Source organism: Chenopodium album, chromosome 12 (genome assembly GCF_948465745.1).
Source record: "Chenopodium album chromosome 12, dcCheAlbu1.1, whole genome shotgun sequence".
NCBI lineage: Eukaryota > Viridiplantae > Streptophyta > Magnoliopsida > Caryophyllales > Amaranthaceae > Chenopodium > Chenopodium album.
The window spans coordinates 31,635,997-31,654,311 of NC_137845.1; the positions used below are offsets into that span (position 1 = coordinate 31,635,997).

The window sequence follows — 18,315 nt, forward strand, 5'->3', positions numbered from 1 at the left end:
GTTGAGGGGATTCTCATGCTTGGCACCACTAATTGATGCCTTTCTGTCAACGTAATCATAACCAGTCTAATCTCAAAGTCATTTGTCGGTGTTGTGGAAGGAACAATTCCTCTTTCAAACCTATAGTCTCCCGGAGTTCCCAACTCCTTCTATGCTACTCTCAGATTAGCACCCATGCTTTCTCGTTCTTCTGCTTCTTTATGGTCATCCTTTCTTGAGGGACTAGTGTTTTGGGTGTTTTCTAGTCCCTCGGGAGAGTTACGTCACCAAGATTAGTCCCACACGATCTGTAATTGGAAAACACGGAGACTCCGGTTGGTAAGAGCTCCGACTCCGACGATCAAGTTAGTATCGGTCGAAGAGAGTAAAAGCGTTGAAAAGTAAAAGTGAGATCTTCTCGGATTCCGAGATCAGGTGAATTCTTTGATGTAAGAGATGTAGGTAAGATGTAATGAATGAACGTGTCCCTAAAAAGGGGGAATCTCCCTATTTATAGGGTCATTGGGAATTGTGCCCCTGCCTAGGTTACAGAAAACCTAAGATTGATGGGCTGAGCCGCATCGCGGCTTTCTCGGGATTTGGGCCTTTAAGGCAGTCTTTTCCCACCAACCCGGGGGAGACACGTGTCATGTAGAGAGTGGTCCACTTTGGACCTCTCTTAGGGAGACATGTGTCACCTTCTAATTGGGCCACTTGGCATGGGTATTTTTACCCAAAACATTTGCCCCTTACAGATGTGACGTGGCATGCCATGTGGCATCTATGACATTTGTCACTATGTTACTGATAGGTTAATTTTAACAGTGATTTAGGTTTAACCTTTCACATTCCGGGGAAATTACAGGGATGCCCTTGAATTTACCCCTTTATAAATATGACTTCTACCCCCTTTTATTTTTGACGTTTCCAAAAAAATCTAGAGAGAGAAAGTCAAGATTTTCTAGAGAGAGAGTGTCTTATACCCGTTTGTATTATTCACAAACAGCTCCTTTTTTGTCTGCTTGTCCAGCTGGTTAACAACCACTTATGCTATATACAAGCAAAAACGCTTCATGCCTGCCTGTTACAGCCGGACAACGCCTGACACCTTTTAGAGCCACATCTTAAGGTACCGTCTCTACCCTTTCAGCTCATTCTTGTTTTTTCCGTTTGTACGTTTATATTCAATTAATGGATTCATCACCAACACACACGGCATAGCCTAGGTCAGTAGTCAGCCGGTGTCCTGGTATGGCTGAGGCTAGGACTTGGGGTGCTGGCGCTGGGTGTATGGAGCAGCATTGTACATCCTCGAAACCGACCGTCTCTGTGTTTGTGCAGGACACAATGGCTCGAGTGAAACAAACTTCCCGAAGACGACAAAGGATAGACGGTACGTTAGAGGTACCGTTTGACGAGGTCACACCAGTTGAGGGGGATGATATGCTGGTGGACTAAGAAGTTGACTTCCCTTCTGGGATCCCTAGCACCCAAAGTCATGGTATCCTAGCTGATTCTGAGGATAGAGACGGTAAAAAAGCCGTCTCCAATGCTGGCTCTCAAGAGATGGAGCCCGAAGATAGAGACGAGGAAGAGGCTGCCTCTGCCTCTGGATCTGATGGTGATGAGGTCTCTAAAAAGAGATGGGGGAAGCACCGCCTCTGGGTTTAGCTCTGAAGATAGCAACGATGACCCCCTCTCCCTGCTTGAGGACAGCGAAGTGGAGGAGAGGAAAAAATGGGAAGAGGAAAGAGATCCCCTCAGAACCCATGTTTCAGCTAGAGACAGAGCAAACATGGAGAAAGGCCTTGATGCCTTTAAACTCAAACGATCCCTTAGCGGGGCGTATAAGATCCGGGTGTCGCCTGAGCTAAGCACCATTGCTTGGAAGGATGACCAGCCTAATTGCAACGAATATTTCGGCTGCTATGAGGCAGCGTTTTTGGCTAGTCACCCATTCTCCCTACACAATGCAATTAAAGCCATCCTGCGGGGTTATGACTTAGGCATCTGGCAGTTGTCCCCAAACTCTTGGGTCAACATTCTAGGCTACATTGCAACCTGCGAGATGCAAGGTCTGCACCCCCGGTTGGGAGGCGATTTCCCATATACATTATCTTAGTCGCAACCCAGACGGCTGGAGGGCATGGTATACTTTGACCACTTATCCCAAATATCAAATGACTTTAGATAAACCGTCTAAGTGGGATAACTGGAGGAACCGGTTTTATCTGGTTTCAGCACCCACACGGCGTGAGAACCATGAACCCCTCCGATATAATAAGAAACCTGACCTTCTGGGTCAAAAGTGCAAGTTCCCTGCTATCCTTGATGAGGACAATGAGAAGATTATAGAGCCGGGATTTTTTGAGCTCACAATAGACACCCTCTCAACCGGGGAAGTAATAAATGTTCCAAAGAACTGGATACCAAAACATGAATGGTTGAGAGACTAGGCATTCTTTTCCGTCTACGGTCTAAGCACAATGTTTGACAAGCGTAGGTCCTTCCAAATTCTAATCAAACGGACTCGAGATGACGACGCTTACAGCCCTAACAAATCTCAAAGAGCATCGTCCGCTCAGACAGCTCAAGATGCTTCGTTTGGAAAAGGCCGCATGAGCATCGGGGGGAAAAGTATCAGCCTAAAAGGGCTTTGGCCTAGGCATTGATTTAAGGATTAAGCCGAGTGCCCATTCGGTACCGAAGAGTGGTGATCCACCCAAGACTGTAGCCGGTTCCGCAACGACTGTAGGCGATGATAGCCTATAGATCCTTAAAGGTATGGCTAACCCTTTTGTTACTCCGCCAGGGCTTGGCTGGCCCCTGCGAGTGAAATCACACTCTTAGCAGACGTCTGAAGGATCGTTGGGTAGCTGGCACTAGATAGGTGCCGCCTTTATAGCTGACTCACCCAATCTTAATTATGGTGTAGATTGCTCCCACCCGGTGGCCGAACGTACAGCAGCATGTCAAGTCCATGCTTGGGGCCATTCCAAAGAAGGATAAGGACGTCATCCCTGGCATAGAGACGTTCAACTTGGAACGCATACTAGCCCTCCTATCTAAGGTATGACATCTCCCCTTAATTTCCCAAGTACTTCTCCGCTTGCATCCTTAATGTACCGTTTGTATTTCACAGGCTATGCTGAGAGTAGGTGAGCTCAAGAAGCCGTACACTCGAAAGAGAGAAGAGGTAAAGCGGGCTAATAAAGTGGCTAAAGATTGCCCAATATCAAAATACAATAAATGAACTTGAATCTAAAGCCTTGGAAATGACGCAGGCGGACAACATCTGCCGTCTGACGGCTTCCTTGGAGACAGCCAATAAGAATGCCAGTAACTTTGAGGCTGCCCTTAAGAATACTCAGGCGGACCTCAAGGCTTTGGAGGGGACTGACAAGGAGAACACCAATCTCCGGGTAGACATCGACCGCCTGAAGAACGAGATGGCCTAAGCTCAGGCTAACTTCAAGATCACTTTAAGGGCGGAGCAAAACCGCCTCATCGAAGAGAATGAAACTGGCTATAAAAATCGGAGGAAAATAGCCTGGAATGCGTTACATCCGGGGAAAGAATACGACATCTGGGCCCTGGCTTACCAATATGCTGATGAGGTTCAGTTAGCACGGGAGGAAGGCAAGCCGGATCTAAAGTCGTTCGACATCTAGGCTAATAAGGAGGTTTATGAGAGGAAGCCAGCTCAGAAGGCAAGCGGAGGAGAAGATCAAGAGCCAGAAGAGAACATTCCCTCAGACTTTGTTGTTCCCCCGCATGAGGAGGATGTTCAAGGCCACCCGTCTACACCCCAATGATTCAAGATTTAATTTTTTCTACGGCAGTATGCCAAGTACTTTTCTCCGGCACCGAGTATCTGTGTTTTTACTAACTGTGGAGTCGGGTAAATCAAGAATATCTTTTTACCTTTGCCCGGATGAGTATCCGTTTGATAATATTTCCCGGCCATTTGATCGGGTAAAATTTATGAAGTATGCCAACTGAGTCCGTTTTGTTCAATTTGCTCCAATTTTTTTAAATTTTGCATTTTTTGCCTAAATCGTTAATAGCATGCGGCAACTAGAAAACCGGCTGCCCCTTGGCGGCTGTGTGGTTGGTTTCAAAACTTGATTGATTGACTTGGGAACTTTTGATACTTTAAAGAGTATGAGGTGTTCCTAAGTCAATCAATCACAGTAGTGATTTCCCCAAACCAGGTACACAGCCGTCCAATTGTGGAGGCGGATAAGCCGTTGGCCTAGGCGATTTAAATAGTTATATTGAACTATTTTTCCAATGTCTAGGGTATTTGAAATCCAATTATACTCTATGTCCGTTTTCCCCATTGGAAGGACTTGTATGATTTCAGTAAATAATCTAAGTTGGAACTACGCTTGGTCCCCGGCTGATGTTTTTAGACATCCGGTTGTAGTAAACTTTGTTGTTCTTTAGATTATTTAGGTCAGACGGCTATGAGTTGGCCAATTAGGCCGTTCAATTTTGGTCGTCTATATGCGTTTATAGAGCAATGTGCCATCCAAATGGGAGATACTCTCTGAGACGAATTCACCCGAATGGGCGTCACAGGATGCCATACTCATGTTGGAGCAAACGAATTTATAAATTTAAATATCATCCGGCCATTGGCCTCATGTCTTTTTATGACGTTTTTTTCGCCACTTAATTTTTACTTAGCTTATAATTGGTGCATAAAAGTGGGTGTTTGTGCATTGCACAGGCGGCGCTTATGACATTATGCATGCATATAAAGCAATGAATAACAGAATTGAAAACAAAAGGCAACTTTTCATTGATAGGTTTTTCATTTACAAAAGGAAAAATTGTCAAAAATAATACAAACTTTGAGCAATCCGCCAAAAACAAGTTAAAACCGATTAGTTACCTCATGAACAGGTTTTATGGAACAAGTGACATTGTATTATTTTTTTAAAACTAAAATGGGAAAATTGATTTTACCAACTCTCCCACATTGATGGGAGAGTGGAGTTCTCTCATGACATTCTCTATAAATACCCACCTTAGGATTTGGAGAAATTCAGTTGAATAGGAACTCAATAAGGCATCTCCACTTGAGAGAAAACCTTTAAGTTTATATAATACTCGAGTAGTGTTTTGGTCCGACTTAGCTAAACTCCAAGTAAGGGACCGGTCTCGGTTGAGTTGCGGGTGGATACCGTAGGAAGTCTCTAAGCTTGCAAGACTTGGCTTTGAAGTAAGAGCTCCAAGTGAGAGCGAAGCACGCGGCAAGGGTAAGATCGTCTTTTCTCTCTTTCTTGCTATTTATGTCGTTTTAGTTATATTAATTGTAAGCAGGTATTGGGTACGGGTTTGTTCCGCGGTGAGTCGGACTCATCGAAACCCAACAGTGGTATGTTGTTAAAAATTTTTGTAACTAAAATTTTTTAAAGGTTTAAAAATGATTTAATTTCTGGTTATGTTGCTAATTAGATTAGTAGCTGGATTTTATTAATTTTAATCTTGTTTTATTAAGAACTTTGGCTCCAAAACCCAGATTTTCGCCCAAGACTGGTGAATTTTGGGTGGAATCGATATTTTGGTAACATTTCTGAGTCTTCTGGGGTTGTGAAAAAGCCAAATTCTGCCTAGAAATGCTTGTTTTGAGGGATTTTTCGTTTTGACGAAAAATTTTAATTCTTTTAAACCTTGAATCTTAATGACACATTAATTGTGATTATGCATTTGGTTCTTTCCTTTATGCTTTTGCAATTTTAGACCACTTTTGATCATAATTACTTGGTAGTAATTGGAGCTTAATAGTTGGCTCAAATTTTCACATAATTGCAAACAAATTGCTTTAAGTGTGAAAAGTTTGTTTCTTGAGGCTCATAAGTACAAAAGATTCAGTCTTTAATTATTTTAAGTGATTGGATATTTGTGTTACTAAATTCCATGTATGAAGTTTTGATTTAATAATTTATTAAGTTGATTGGAATCATAAAGTTTCAATCTTGTGATAGAATTTTAATTTATCTTCATATTGAAAGATATAATTTTCAAGGATTCACAAGTTAAAGTTGGAATCTTTATTTGAATTTTTATGTTCATAATTCCAACTCTCTCTTTAATTTTGTCAAAGCTCATAATTAATTTATGTTGGTTAAATTAATGTTGAGAATAGCCCTATTCATTTTGTTGCATCAAGTTTAACCAATTTTATTAAAGAATAGTTTTTGGAAATAATTTTAGTTTTGTGCACTTGAATGAATTATTAAGTTGGACTTGTTATTTTTATTTTTCTCATTAAATTTATTCTAAAATTAATTTGGAATTAATTAATTAAGTCACGCAAAAATTTGGAATTAATCCCGAGAGTATAGCATGCAAACCAAGGAAAAACCACCCTCTGCTAGCCGGCCTGCACATCAGCCCGTATGTGGCTGCCAAGGGTTGGCTGTGCTTGGTGCGTGTGCCACTTAAGTGCGTTGCTTATAAGCATCAAGGCAGCAGCAGTATGCGTGGCTGTGTGCGCCATGCGTGCTGCGGCTGTGCGTGCGTTGCTTGCTGCGGCTGTGCGTGTGTGTGTGCTGCTTGGTGCGTGTGGGTGGCTGTGTGTGTGCGGGTGTGCTCCTTGCTTGCAGCATTGTGCGCGCGCACACCCCGTGCTTTAAGCTATGGGCTTGACGCTTGGCTCGGGCCACAGCCGTGCTTTAAGCTATGGGCTTGACGCTTGGCTCGGGCCGCAACATTGTGCGCGGCATTCGTGGCCATGAGTCGCAAGCACACCCCGTAGGGAGCATAACGCGTATGCGATGCTTTAAGCTATGGGCTTGACGCTTGGCTCGGGCCACAGCCGCGCGCACGACCCCTCACTAGGCACCCATGCCCCAGTGTCTAGCACACCATGCCGAAAGGCTTGATGTTAGGGAATTTGGGGTTTTAGGGCTATGCTAATTTTACGTTTCGCCGATTTTAATTTTTTAATTATATTTAAATTATTTTAATTAAATTTTGAAGGCTAGGCCTCGGTTTTGAGCGGCACTTGCAAAATTTTGGGTTTACCGGCTTAATTAATTGGATTAATTAAGATGGATGTGGGATTTAGTGGGAGCTTCAATTTTAATTGCGCTTAATCACATAATTGGTTAAACAACTTTGACTTGTTTTAATTAGGCACGTTAATCGGATTAACCACCTAAATTAGTTACTGGTTTACGCGTGTTTGTGCATTGTTACTTATTTATCATTGAAAAATGCATGGGCCATTCACATATAGTGAATGGATGGATGGAATGTATATTCTCTCATAGGTTTTATAAAATGGCAACTAGTGGGGCCCGATTAGGATAGAAAATACGGACTGCATTCCATCATGTATTTTGGTAAATCTAAATACGGTCTGCGAACCGTTGAGTATTTTTGTACCTTAATATTTAGATTAGTCCTAATCGTAGATACTAGTATTTGCATTATTTTTGTTATGTCTTGAAGACGGAGCTTCTTGGAAGATGAAGCCATGAAGTTGCAAAAGAAGACCCTTGAAGACTCAAGGGGTCATGCTAGTTGCTAAATGCATCATTTACTTATGTTTTCGATATATATTTATGCTTATATATATGATTAATATGTTTGATGCATGTTAAGGATTTCGAATGTTGTGATGATTAATTAAGTTCACTTAAATCAACCAACATAGAAACCCTAGGTCCCTAAAATATTGAGTAAAATTTGCCATTCCAAAGCAACACTTACCGACTTATTGAGAGTAGTGATGGGCTACGCCAAAGCGAGGCATCACTATTACTCCTAGGAAACGTAAGGCATACCGGGTGTGCATGTTGGTTTTGGTTATACTCAACGATATGAGTGATGGAGTCCTAACATGTCGTGGCAAAGTGGATAAGTTGTTGAGAGAGCATTAGATGCAACGATTTATCTAACCAAGAGTGGCTTGGAGCCATTAGCAGAGAGTTGCTTACCTTAGAATATTAAGTGTTAAGACAAGACAAAGCATGCTTAACTACTCACTGATTCTTTGGATCTTGGAATCGACTTATTCTCACGAAATGGGGATAATTTAATGTGTGAATAATACGTTTAAATAAGTTTGATAAATATGCATGAATTCAATTTTATTTAAGTATTATGAATGGTTTTTCATTTCAAATTCTTTCAATTGTAGAACCATGTTTGAAAATAACTCATACAACCAATTCTCGTTGCGGCTCAATTCTTGACAAAGAGAAGTTGAGAGGGCCAAATTTTCTTGATTGGCAAAGGATCTTGCGTATAGTTCTCATGCAAGAGCAAAAGGAATATGTCCTTGATGAGGAAATGTCCGAGACTCCCAATAAGGAATTGACTGAGGTTGCCCTAAACCGATGGCAAACTGCCATTCAGGATGTCAAATGCATCATGTTGGCCACTATGTGTCCCGACCTTCAGAAGACTTTCTTTGAGAAGGAGACGGCTTTTGAGATCATTTATGAGCTTCAGATAATGTTCCAAGAGCAGGCTCGAACTGAGAGGTTTGAAAACCCCAGGCAGATCCTTGAGAGTAAGCTCAAGAAAGGAGAGCCGGTCAGCCAACAAAATGATTGGATTATTTGAGAACATGGAAAGGCTTGACGTAGGGTATTCAACCGAGATGGAAATTGACATCATTCTCCACTCGCTGCACAAAGTTTATGATCAGTTCAAGAAGAACTATAATATGCACACCATGGAGAAAACCCTCACCGAGCTTCATGGTATGTTGAAGCAAGCCGAGCAAACGCTTAAGGATGACGGGAAGCATGATATGCTCATGATAAAAAAGGGCAAGCCTTTTAAATGCTCAGGCAAGAAGAAGAAAGGATTCAAGGAGAAGGGTAAGAAGATCTTTCTGCCTAAGCCAAAAGCTGCCAAAGATAACTAGGACAAGAAGGTAACATCTTCTAAATATGATTTCAAATTCTTCTATTGCAAGAAGGGACATTGGAAGAGAGATTGCCTCAAATTCAAGGAAAATAAGAAGAACGGAACCGTTGCTTCTGGATTAGATATATTCGATATAGACTTAAACTTCACTAGCTCAGCATCGTGGGTATTAGATACTGGATGTGGCTAACACCTTTGTTCCAATTCTCAGGGACTAAGGAACACTAGGAGGCTAGCAAAGGGAGAGGTTGAACTCCGGGTCGGCAATGGAGCCAGAATTGCGGCCGTATCCATAGGAACTCTCAGTTTGACTTTGCCCTCCGGGATGGTTTTCAAACTTGAAAACTGTTATTATGTTCCTAACATTACTAAAAACATTATTTCAATTTCGGCGTTGGACGCCAAAGGTTTTGAATGTTCGTTTGAGAATTGCGAAGGATGTTTATTAGGTAGGATGATAAAGAAGCCATTCTCCAAGTTGGGAGAAAGGGCAGGTGACTTGTTGGGCATAATACAAACCGATGTATGTGGACCAATGAGCACAACCACAAGAAACGGCTGTAAGGAGGGTGTGCCCGTCGTAGGGGATTCTTTTACTTAAATTCCCATGGCCCTTTAAAAGCCTAGCACTTTACACTTGTTAGGGTGTATTAGGATTTGAATTCCTTACTTTTTGGGGTACCTTGAGTTAGAATTGATTCTATTATTACGCGTTTTTGTAAGAAACAAGTAGGAGTCGCCAATGAGTTTTAGAAAAACTCATAAACCTTGTTCATGCCTTTCTCCCAATAGAGTTTAAGGGATATTTAGCACAAATCGTAAGTTTAATTTACCCATGCCCAAATTGGTCTACATGTACCAGAAATGAGTTCGGGAGCGAGGGTACTAAAATAACATTCCCTTTAGGGGGGAATCGCTATCCTAGCCCCAGTACGGCCTCTACTAGCTCTTCCTTTTTACAATTTCAGTGCAACGTGATACCTAAAGCTAAGTTAGTTGATTTTATTTACAAACATCAATCACATAGGAATTACATTGGAAAGGTCGTTATTCTTATTTAATCGATATTCGTGAAAAGAACGATAAATAAACAAGATTCGCCTTGACTTAGGTGATCAATCCACAATTAATTATTCAATTCTATTCTTTTTTAACGCAAGATAATACGTGGAATTGATTAATTAAAAGTTCATTTAAAGTGGTCAAACAACACTAATTAATTAATTAAAAGTTATTTAAAGGTGATTGACCTAATTGCTCGGGAATTTACCACTTCTCCTTGCTAGATCTTCGTTTAGAACACTTATGGACTCCTTCTTGTTCGGAAACCTCCACCATAGTAACAAGTATTGAGGGGCGGTGTTTAGGACAAGAGGGTTAAGAGTTCACAAAGTTTCTGCCAGCGTTTTAGGTTAATTTCTGACTGTTTCAGCCTCGTATTAAGCCTCTATTTATAGGGAATGGTTGCATTTAGGGTTTCGGGTATTCTGCCTCATCATTTGTCGCGCGCATCAGGATAAGTTGCACGCGACAGCCCATCGCAAGTGATTTAGATGCGCTGCTCAGGGCAGCGCAACTGATGCCTTACGCGCCGTATTATGGTAAGATTTGATTTTATATTTTTATGAGATTTTAAATCTTTCGCAAGCGCATCACCAGACCAGCGCGACTCATTGAGATGCGCACGGATTTCTCTGCGGCATCATTGATTTTTAACCTAGGCAACTCTAAATCCGTCATAATTAGGTTTTAACCTCGAGCTTAAGCCTAATTATGATCGGGCTTAGTTAATTTGGACCTTAGTTAATTTTGTTTTGGGTTTGGCTAATTATTTTGCATTCTTGTGACTTAATCAGTTGTCCATAAGCAATCCTGACGTTGATCCAACACAAAGATGGCTTTATTTATCGTCATAGCACTTCCTCTCAAGATAGGAGGCCAAAAGTAGATGTCTACATTTAGCCCCCACTTTGATCGAGTCTAGAATAGACGAGGATCAAAGTAGCCAGGGAAATAAATCCGAGACTTATTCTGCGAAGTTCCCTTAGAACAGAGAATCTTTCGGTAGTGCTAAAGATGTCGAAACGATCCTTGATTCACTAAGTGTTTGAGACAAGTAGCTATTAGGGCTAGAAAAAAGTATTCTCTAGTCTTAACAAGCTAAAGAATCTAGATTGATCCTTTGCAAATGTAGACCGCTTTTACAAGTAAAGGTCATCTTAGGTGATGTCATGAGAATATATCGGTTTAAAAAGAGTAAAGAGGATGATATCCTCTCAATTATGGCATCGTTGATCTAAAGTCCGTCGATACGTCATTGAAACTTTAGTCTGATTTTAATAAGTTAAAAAGATGATAAAAGAAGAGGTGTTTCAGCATTCGTAGCATAACATGTGAATAAAGTTCTTGACACTCACTTGTCAAAACGCAGTATTCGGTGTCCACAAGATTGAAATACATGTCTCAGGATTGGAGGCATATATCCAAATCCGGTGAGAGAGAAGAAAATCGGCAAATCTCTCAGCAGTTTTGTCCACAAGATGAAAATACGTGTCTTATAACTGGGGGCACGTGCCTAAATAGATGTGACATCGCACATCGCTCTTTATATAGGGGGTGGACGGACACCCTAACTGTCCGGTAAGCCAGTAAGCTCACTAACTACCGTATTTGCTTCCAATCGAGAAGTGTCTGTTCTCGATTGGTTAGGCGCGCCAGTCAACACATTTTAGCTAACGCCTACAGAAAGACAGAAACTCTACCGTTTTAGATACGAGAGGTAGATCACATTGCTGGGAAGAGGTGAAATTTTGCGCAACACCTACGCCATACAATTTTACGCTGTATGAAAACGCCATCCTTTTTGCTGTGGACGCCAAAAAGAAAGAAAAGAACGTGACATTTCTAAAGTCAGTACAGTAAAATGACAAACCTGTCTATGGGAGCTTTTACGTAAAGCACCACTACGGAATGTCTTAAGACACGCTCACGAAAAAACGTCCAAAACGTATGCTTAGGGCAGGCACAAAGCACAGTGTGCATGGAGGATGATGCAAAAAATTATCAAAGAAGTAAATAAACTACAAGATGCAAAGAAAATTAAAAGATTTTGATAATTTATGCGCCATTACGTCTAATAATGAGTAAAAACCGTTAAAAATTAATCAAAATCAGAGTACCGTTTTTTAGTGACCAGTATCCGCGCGCAAGTCAGTGGGTTGCGCTATCCAGGCGCGCGCATCGTTCTTAGTTGTGCTGGGATGTCACGCGTAGCTGGTTGAGTTGTGCGCGACATTTAAATCAACAAAAGAAAATCGCTGAGCGTGATTTTTTATTTTGCTCTCTCTCTCTCTCCTTCCTTCGCTATTTTCGCTTCTCTCTCTCTAAAAAGCTCGGATTTCATTGTTTTGTGAAGGTAAAGGAAGTAGATCTCGTCCCCTTTTTTTTACTTGTTTTGTTCTATTTTTCGGCTGAATTGGGGAATTTTCGAACCGCAAAACCCCAATTTTCGAATTTGGGGGTTTCCGATTTACTCCATAATTCTTGAAATTGTTTGTTTCCATGTTGTCATGCTATGTTTAAGGAGTGTTTTGAAACAAATTTCATGAAAAATGATTGAGTATTGAACCTTGTATGAGCATTTCTTTACTTAAGTTCGTTCTAAGCATATTTCTTCGAATTTTTGCTTGAATTTTGTTGTTTTTCTTGCTCATTTTGGTTATATTTGTTGATTATGAAGTGAATTATAGTATTAGAACTACAATAACTTTCATGAATCATTTTTACAAAATTTTAAATCCGAAAAAATGGCGCGAAGTATATACATTTTCATGTTTTTGCCATGTTCGAACCTCAAAATTGTTTGGTAGACGAAACTTATGCTCATGTTATTATTATTCGTCTAAAGATAGTTGATTCTTTGAGATTTAAAAATGTAATCCCTAGAATACTTTAGTTGAAACTGGTATAGGATGGCTTTCGTGGGTGTTAAAAGCCCCCATTTACTTAGTTTAACTGCAGGTATTGTAGCCCCAAGCGTGGGTGGCATTCGATTTTCGAGTTTTTCCCTTTCGACAGCTGTTATGCTGCCAAAATGAGTTTAGAACACGTATACTAATATTATTGGGAAAATAAAAAAACTAATAAGGAATTTTATCCTTTATAGCATGGATTCCCCTTCATTTGTCTACGTCGAGGAGGATTTAGGAGGACCCGAACTTGACGAGGTAGTTTGCCCTCGAAAGAGGATGACACGTCCTCGTGAGGAGGTTCGGGAACGATGCGTCGGAGCTAATTGACGTCGCCATGAGGATGTGGTCTGGGAGGCTCCTCCCAAGTAGGACCCTCAAGTCCTTAAGTGGGACCCAGACCATCGCGTTTCGATTCGGAGTTGGCGCGGCATAGTGAGTTCTTTTGTGTCTTCGTTTTGTTTTATATCATTGTTTCCCTCTTTTGAAAAGCCATAACCCTAATATAGCGAGTCTAGCATGCATTTATACGGCTTGGGTGACATGAGAGGCCGCTTCGAGAGTTTACCCAACGTGGTAAAGGAGGTGGTTGAGCTTTCGGGGATCAGCCCCCAGCTGGCGGCTCTTCGGGATCTATCGAGTCAGCCTGCATCGTTAGCTTTTCTTCGTGGGCTGTTGGAGTTTTGGTGGGATTCCACCAACACTTTCCATTTCCATGGGGAGAGATGACGGTTACTCCTTTTAACTTTTCTATGATCACGGGTTATCCTTTCGGAGGTGAGCCTATGGTTATGGAGGCCGTGAAGGGGTCAGACAAGAGGCTGCGTGACCTCGTGGGGGACCGTCTTGCGGCGACCCTTTATGGTACACGTAGTCTTGTCCGTACTGGGTTCTTGCCGACGAGCTGTCGCCCGATGAGGTTGATCGGCAGTGTACACCTAAGCAGCTGGCTCGAATATACATTGCCCATGTTCTTTCTATCACTATTCTGAGTGATTGGGGAGAACGTTTCGTCATTAGGTTACTCATTTGCCTTAGTGATTTGGGGCAAGTGGGTAAGGCGACCCGGGTGATGGATTCCGTGGCAGCTGCTGAGGTGCCTCGGATCTCCATTTCGTGGCACAGTCGTATCCTCGAGGTGCGTACACTACTAGAAAATTGGTCTTTAGTATCGGAAATTTATTGATACTAAAGAGATATTTTCTAATACCTAAGGTCATTAGTATCGGAAATAATTTCCGATACTCAACCGATACTAGTACCTCCGTGGCTAATGTGTTGGTATCGGTTTTTTATTCCGATACTAAAAAGGGGTGCCTATAGTATCGGATATATCAATAGTATCGGAAAATTAGTAACCGAAATTCAAATACAAATATCATGTATTGTGGTATCAAAAGATATTCTGATACTATAAAGATACTATGGTGTCGGAAATATTTGATACAAAAGAGTTGAATCTTTAGTATCAGATTGGTATTTGATACTAAACTAACCCTATAGTGTCCGAAATTGCTGATACAATAATTATTCTTAGCTTTGAAAAATCTCTTTAGTATCAGAAATTTCTGATACTAATGATTAACTTTACAACAATAACAGTACTCTAGTATTAGAAAAGTTCATATACTAGACAAAATATAGTATCATTATTAACTAATGAACCTTGTTCAATTAATTTATACATGATTCAAAACTAAATACATAATCCAAACCCTTGTACATTATTTTTGTTTATTTAGAGCTGTAAACAATTTTACATTAAGGAGTTCTAATACCAAAAACTGATATATACATGCTTGTAATACAAAGATACAAAGAAAATTTTACATAATCATCACCACCATTGAAGATATAAAATTGTAGCATAATTTTTCCTTAACATAAGTATACAATAGCTACTTGATTTCCAAAAAAGCTATACGCTTCCATCAACGATCTTCAAACTTGGACATTTTAGATCATCAAAAATTTAAGCTGTTAACATAAATAAGAAAAACCATCACATGCAAATTCATCCAACAGCATATTAGTATCTTGAGCATCACACAATGAAAGCATGCATTGTGTAACTTAATACACTAGCCATAAGGTTTAACAAGGACATACGAGAATTTCAGCTATGTCTTCATTATCATATACAATAATATTTTGTTTAGTGTAGCTTGTATTTTTAACTTATATAAGAAATAATCCATAGAAAACTTTTCTAATTTACTTTCTTAAGTTTGGTGGGGGAACATATATAGTGGTTAGTTTGATCATACATAACAAGTAAATTGATAACTCAGCAAGCTATCAAGATTAAAAGTGAGATTGTTCTAACATGAACTATAGGGCGATAAATAAGATGACATGAATACTCATCAAGAAAGTAAGATGTACCTTGAGAGTACTATGTGAGTTTGTGATAATCTTCCCATCAAAAAGTACTCATATTGTTCTCTATCTTGCTGCGTATACCAACTAAATTCATAAATAGGCATAAGAAAGTTAACACTATAAAGATAACAATGTTTAGTAAACTAAACCATGCTCCACAAGCAAAATTAAAGACAACAATGAAAAACGAATTTTTATTAGGGAACAACTAAACCCCTTCTTTTGCTCTCTGTAAAACCCTCTGTATTATAACTGCATGTTTGAAAGTTACACAAAATTAGAACACAAAGATTAAGAACCACCACCAACATTACTCCATCATGAACGCTAATATATCTCCATATATAAAAACTTTAATAAGTGCGTATATGATCTCATTGTAGTCCAAATACATATCATCCTCATTTATGTCAGCATATTTCCGTCATCGTAACTACAATAGTGCTCTGTAGGATGTAAGACATAAAAGATACATCACTAACCTCTATTAATCATAAACCCATTAGAATACAATTAAAATTAGTGAATCAGTGAGCAAATTGGACTATTTTAATAATAGAAAAGCATTACTAGTGATTGAGTTGATAGTTGAAACTAAAGTTGGAGTACTCTAATTGATGCTACCCAAATCATCCCCAAATGAAACATAATAGAGAATAAAAAAGCCAAGTCTTAATTCAAAACAAAAGCGTTGCAAGGGTCAGATCATATACCTTCAAATATAAGGTTGTTTGTTCTTTCTCTCCTTCATTTTGCTCCTTCCTCTCACTCTTATAGTCATATCTCCTTAAACTAAACCTATTCTTCAATAATAATCAAACATGTGCAACAATTCTCCATACAGATATATTAAACATCCAAAACATATACTGGAAATAGGGAGATAACTAAGTACCAAAAATTTAATGATATTATCTCTATTTCAAGGGACATTGAAGTTTGAGGCAAACCAATAAATAATTAAATATTTTTTAATTAAGTCTAACACACCTTCAACCTTTTAGAATGAACATATAATATTGCACTGGACCCAAACTATACCCAGCAAAATAACACGTCTCTGATAATACAGTGTATTTTCATTCAGATTCATCCAACCTGCAGCAAAATTGAAGCTCAAAACAGCAAAAACAAAAAAAATTACACAATTCTAGCGATAACAATTACAGTTTTTGTCGTTTCAAATATCCAAATTCAAATCTAAATCTAAACTCATCAAATAAATTATAAATTCTACATTGAATCCTTATTTCACAGCTCTAGTAATAACCAAAGCCAATAAATTTGTTCAATATTTTCAATGTTAAGCTATGATAAATTGAAATTTTCAGCATAGTTTTCTTGCCCTTAACGATGGAATTAATCAAGAAACTCAAAATATGCCTAATTTAAGAATTTCTTCATATTTTTATATAAGTCAACAATTCCTAATCAAATAGGATAGGTTTAAAGTAAAGAGGATTCTAATAAGTAGATCAGTGAGTTAAACTTACCAAATACCACCAGTGAATATTGGTTGAGATTTTAGAAGTTGAGTAGCAAATCCCATTCGATGCGTAGAAATTGAGAAATGATATGAGCAGCAATTGCTTTTTTTTCAGAAAAATCGAAGTAATTAAACTTCGAATGTAATAGGTAGTTCGTGAATTTGAGCAAATTGGATTTTGGTGTAAACCCTAGATTCGTGAAATGGAGGAGGAGAGATAAGAGTGCTCAATTACTCAAGAAAAAGGTAAGACCTTTCTTTTGAATTTGGTTTTGGTTATAATACCGAGGTGAAATTATAAAAATGAAGTGTAGTGTTTCAAAATTTCCCCAAAATTTTAATTTACCGCCCGCGCCAAGTATGTAAATTTTTCATGAGATATACTAAATAGGCTTTAGTATCGGAATAATTGGTTACTATAGGCAATTATTTGTAACATTATTAATTCCGATAGGAAAAAAATCTATTAGTATCGAAATGTTTCTGATACTACTATGTTATTAGTATCGGATGAAAAAAATTCCGACACTAAAATAAAGTCTAATAGTGAGATTGAGTCAAAATCCAAGAAGTAGTGTCGGAAAAAAATTATCTGATACTAATGAATCTTTTAGTATCGGAAATATTTACTGATACTAAATTTTCTGATACTAGAGACCCTTTTTCTAGTAGTGGTATCTTTATCTTTTGTATTTTTTTTATCATAATTTCGGCTTTCGATTAATCGTATTCTTTTTCTTTATGCTTGGGGGTACTCGTACCTGCCTTTTCTACCCCCCAGGATACTTGGGGAGGCCTGTTTTCCTATCGGCCATCGTCTGGTCATGATTAGGAAGAAATGAGCGACTTCAGCCGGCAACTTTCGCCAGAGGATTCTTTCGGCGACTCGTGCGTCAGTGAGTATTCTGACAACACACATGTTCATGCGTACACATATTTTTTATAATGATTTTCTTATGTGGTTGTGTTTTGTAGATTGATCTCCGTCCTTGGAGTTTGATCGTCGGGGTTTCTGAGGTTGTCCGGGCAGGTATGGTTCGCTGCTGTTTTCGGGCCCTTTATCAGGGACTCCCTATGTTCCAGAGGACGGACTCTTGGTTCATAGGCGAGCGCGTTCTCTGGCATTCTTCGTCCGAGGAGCCTTTGTTTCCAGCGGATCCTCTGATCCGGATGCTGCGTCTGGACCTGCTGTCTACCGAGGATCGAACTCAGGAAATCCTTGGTTGTCCAGTGGAGCAGCTGGTGCTGTCGGGTGCATCTTACCCAACATTCGTCGCATCCAAGCTGACTCCTTTTCCAGCTTTCGTTCCGGTTAGTATATTTTTTTTTATTTTTTCATTGTATATTCTTTGGAACCTTGACTCCTTTGTTATCATATTTTCAGCAAGTCGAGTTGGGTGGTTGGGTGCCTCCCACGGCGGAGATCACGTATACCGATGCTTTTGGGTCAGTAATTCGTGAGATTTTTCCAGCGGCGGAGGATGAGGACATACCGTTCGTACCGGAGACGATTGAGTCGGTATGTTTATTCTGTACATGTATATTTCTTTGCTTTTTTTTTCTTTTATATGTTATATACATTTGTTTTATAACTGTCCTTTATAT

At 39.6% G+C, this 18,315-nt stretch overlaps 1 long non-coding RNA gene across 1 annotated transcript; it reads right to left on the reverse strand.

Moving 5' to 3' along the window:
- Window positions 1-14,543: 14,543 nt before the first annotated feature.
- On the reverse strand, window positions 14,544-17,051 carry LOC145572308 (uncharacterized). The gene is made up of 4 exons (XR_014096773.1): window positions 16,718-17,051; window positions 15,938-16,322; window positions 15,228-15,308; window positions 14,544-14,819 (listed from the first exon to the last, which is right to left on the reverse strand). It is a non-coding gene; the product is annotated as an uncharacterized LOC145572308 (long non-coding RNA).
- Between the last annotated feature and the right edge of the window lie 1,264 nt (window positions 17,052-18,315).